Raw genomic sequence first — 4,521 nt, 5'->3', positions numbered from 1 at the left:
ATTACAGAAAACACAACAACATTTCACAAAACACAACATTACAGAAAACACAACAACATTTCACAAAACACAACAACATTATAGAAAACACAACAACATTTCACAAAACACAACAACATTACAGAGAACACAACAACATTTCACAAAACACAACAACATTACAGAAAACACAACAACATTTCACAAAACACAACATTACAGAAAACACAACAACATTTCGGATTACGGAAACGGTAGGGACAACACTTCTTGTTTCTGATTGGACAGAACCCGAGTCAGTACATAGTTTATTCAATGGATGCAGCCAGAGAAACGTGCTAAAATATAAGCTGATGTGATTGGTTGTTTCGCTGCCAGTCAAGAAATGATGCTTTGTGAATGGTCAGCTACGTGGAAGTGTAGACACTGTGATGTGCTTTGAAAGCAGACAACATACTGTCCATATTGTGGAAAGAAGTATGAGTCGTTGCCAAATTTCTGCATGTCTTGCGGAAAGACATTAGCATTATTTAAAGAGGCCGAGGGGACGCACGATGAGGATGTCGCAGGCTCAACTTCAGGTAAAATATCACGTTTAACTAGGGTTAACATGCTATGTATAATTTTTAACTGCGGCCTGTCTCGCAATTGATGTTTGGGCTCACTCAAATAAAACGCGAATTACAAAAACACAACCCGGGCCACATTCTACGGAGACCGGGAGGTGACATGCATATATTATTTTTTTTAAAACGCACGCGCGCTTTTTAACTCATTTAAAACAAACACTTCCTTCTGCTCCGTAGCTTTCCCCTCTTCCAAATTGACCAATATTGCATGGACAGCCTTTTAAACTATTGTTTTTATAAAACGCGTGCGTGTTTTATTAAAACGTGTGCGCGAATTAGAAAGCGCGCGTGCGTTTTAATAAAAATAACATATGCATGTCACCTCCCGCTCTCCGTAACATTCAGCTAGGTTGTCAAAACTAGTTTTTCTCTGTTTGTGTAGCTGCGGTGGATGCGGCCCCAAAAATGCCATCACTGAAGACCTTCCTCGAATACAGGAGGAAGAAGTCAGAGGAAAGGCTGAATTTCGCTTGTCAGAGGAGGAGTCTGAAGAAGAAAGAACAGAAAAAAATACAGGTAACCTTAGGCAATGTGGGGTGAGGGGGAGGTGCTGAAAATGATGGTTAACTGGACAATATAGATGGTAACGTTACCCGTTGAAGATTTTTAGTGAAGAGCATTACTTTTACTATTTGGATGTCTCACCTTTACAATCAAATGATGATGAAAGTGACAAATTTGTGTCTGAAAATAAGTTCATGTATGTGGTTCACTCTAAAACGTCTTGGTCATGATAAGCTAATTGTCAAAAAGATGTTTAAGGAGTTATTGAATGCAGTCATGTCAGTTCGTCTTGGTTATTTACATTTGTGGAAGATCATCTGTGGTTGAGACTATGTCAGTTGTATGATGTATCCTTGTGGGAGAAAAAAGAATAGTGTGCCTGTATTGCTGTCTGTTTCCTGTTACTTATTGTTGCAGCCAATTTAGATTTGTGTATGTTTGTGTGCGTGAGTGTGGGTGTGTGTTTATGGTAGGCACTATGGTTTGTTACGGGTTACCTGCACAGCTGTGGGCGTAGGTGGTGATCAGTCACATGTAGGTTAGATAGGGGAGACACAGCTGATTCAGTGGCAGGGAATGAGAATCAGGGGAAGCCACACAGTTTTTCAACCGTGTCTGTGTGTGTGTGTCGAGTAAATGGGCTTTTGTTCTAATCGTAGTATTTTTTGTCCTTTTGTACGAGCTCGTTTTTTTCAATAAAGTGTTCAAAGCGTACCATGGAGGACCTCGTTTTTACACACCAACATGAGTTGAAAATGACTTCAAATTCCCTCAAGTGGCATTTTTTGTAGTTAGATTGCCGCTATACTTATCAAGGGTTTTTTTAAGGCATAGAAAAGAAGCATTTGTTAGCCTAATCAAGTTAAGCAGGATTTCTTTGAAACGCAAAGCAGATTTGATTTGTTTGATTTTAGGTTGGTTACCCTTCACAATGTCACTCACCAGCTGCTTTGCCATAGGTGAACGACAAGATACATCGGACACAGATGCGGAAGTCCATGTGAAAAGAGTGACAGAGGTTGACCTTGCCGAAACACTGGTAGGTGTGTGTTTGTGTGTTCATGTTCATGCCAATTGGCTCAAAGGGGGAATGGCAGTGGCTTTCTTCAGAAAGGCACATAACTTCCAAATGGATTTACATACTCCCACAAGATTTTGCAAAAATGTTGGGTATGAGCCTAAGAACAACTAATCAACTCTACATGTCAATTTCCTAAAAGGTTGTGTGGATGTGGGGGTGGTTTATAACCACAAGGCATGTAATTGCTCTAAATGGATTCACATAACATGGCAAAACTTTGTAGACACACACACACACACACACACACACACACACACACACACACACACACACACACACACACAGACACATACGTACATTAAACAGTTAAAGCTTTTCCATCACCAAAGTACATCCTATGCAATCAAAATGCTGTGGGTAAATTTTTTGTTGTCTGTCAACTTGTAAACTCACTCTACCTCAATATACTTTTGTTTAAATACCAATAAAAATTAATCACACACACAAAAAAACACACAAACCCCCCTCACCTAGACAATGATTTTAAAAGATTTGTCTGGACAGTATAACAATCAGACCCTGTGTGAATACCTAAAGCAAATCACATGCAACACCTACAGATCAATAATGGGAAGTACGGTCACTGTTACTGTTACACTGGTTACTGTTATTTTACTGTTGTTGTTTTTTCAGCCCTGGGAACCTGAGCATGAAAGTACACCAAAAAGCATTAGAAATACAATAAGGTAATGAGTCATTCTTGACATCTTTTATTATAAACCATTGAAAAACAAAATGTTGACGTGCTCTTGAAAGGGTTTTGATTGCATATGCAAGACCAGTCATGGGGGGGTGAATGATTTTCTTGCTTGTAATGCATGTAAAACTTTCATTTAAAAAAATCAAAATGTTAGTACCACTGATAAATTAGACAGTTTAATGTATTACTGTGATGTACAAGTAAAGCAGTATTTAAACTGCATGTAATATTGTGATTTTTTTCTCCATATATATGCTAAAATGTTAATCTCAAATCAGATATTCATTTCGGACACTGATGACCCTATGGAGGGCACTTCTGAAAGAAAGAACACTGCTACAAGGTATTGAGTTGAGCCATGGATCTTCATTCTTCTTTTTATTATTACATAAGGCAGATACCCTATACTAATGATTAATGATTAGTGTTGCAGATGCAGCACTTTCCACCATGAATGCTGGGAAGTCCACAGAGAACACATTGTACAGGTAATGTTTAGTTTAAGGCAGTCACTTAAATGTCACTGTCACCATACAAGATTAAAGATGTACACAAAAGTGTTATGGCACATTGTTTTCATTACATTTTGTTTGTTGCAGCAAATACACCCAGCTTTATGCTCCTGTTGTTGTTACTGAGGATGAGGACTGGAGTGAAGATTTCAATGTTATACCCATAAGCTCTGACCCTGCAAAGAAAGCAGAGTAAGTTTTATTATTATTGTCTGTCATCTTTAAACAAGTTTTGTGTGGTGTTGGAGGTCAAGGTTACACCTATGAAAAACATTTTAATGACAAATTTAATAAAACATACAAAAACACTGATATGGTGTTTAAAATCATTGTTCCAGAGTGTCTGTAAGAACAATTATTTTATATGCTTAATTTTATTCCATTCTGTTTGGTATCATTACAGGGACACAAGTATATCTGCAGCCAAGATCATTGAGGAATTAGCATGTGCCATAGAGCACAAACCTGTCAGCAGATTCAACATAACACACTCAAAAAATCTGACTTGCTTGTGAGATTCACTGATGATGCAGGCTCCTTTGAAGAGGGGATAGACACAGGTGGACCAAGGCGAGAGTTTCTCACACTTCTTATGAGCCTCTTGCAGTCACGACCCATTTTTGAAGGACCCCCACAGAGTCGGTACTTGGTTTACAATGCTACAGGTTTGTTGTCAGGCCAGCCCTTGCTTGCATAGTTAGATTTAATCATGCTTATTTCTCATATGTCATATGACAGAGTATGCTAAGACTTTGTATGTCAAGGGAAGGAGTAAGACTCTGAAGTATTGTTTATTTTATCAATTTTAAAGGGCCAGTGTGTAAAATGGGTTGAAAACAGTGACATCAGTGGTCAAATTCTAGATTGTGACATCAGTGGTCAAATTCTAGATTGCAGGGCTCACTCGCTCACCCCTCCCGTTGGATAAATGACGGTGGCCTCGTAGGGACAAAAAGCCTTGCGCACGAGTTTTTCAGGAGTAGGTCTATCTAGCGACGAGGTGAATATTTATTTAGAAATCTAAGCCATGTTACGATATTGTAATGAATCCCTCACGAGCAGGAGACCAGAGGAGCATTCGGGAAAAAGGCCAGTTTATTTGAGCACTCCAAAAAC

General features: G+C 38.8%; 1 protein-coding gene and 1 long non-coding RNA gene across 49 annotated transcripts in view; one reads left to right on the top strand and one right to left on the bottom strand.

Moving 5' to 3' along the window:
• LOC126398131 (plasminogen-like) overlaps nucleotides 1-4,521 on the bottom strand; it is a 192,159-nt gene that overhangs the window by 41,791 nt on the left and 145,847 nt on the right. The window lies entirely within an intron of this gene.
• The window catches only part of LOC126398499 (uncharacterized), a 49,134-nt gene that overhangs the window by 15,008 nt on the left and 29,605 nt on the right, over nucleotides 1-4,521 (top strand). The gene's annotated exons all lie outside the window — the stretch shown is intronic.

The sequence above is a fragment of the Epinephelus moara genome, chromosome 2 (genome assembly GCF_006386435.1).
Source record: "Epinephelus moara isolate mb chromosome 2, YSFRI_EMoa_1.0, whole genome shotgun sequence".
NCBI lineage: Eukaryota > Metazoa > Chordata > Actinopteri > Perciformes > Serranidae > Epinephelus > Epinephelus moara.
This window is presented reverse-complemented; position numbering and strand designations above follow the sequence as displayed.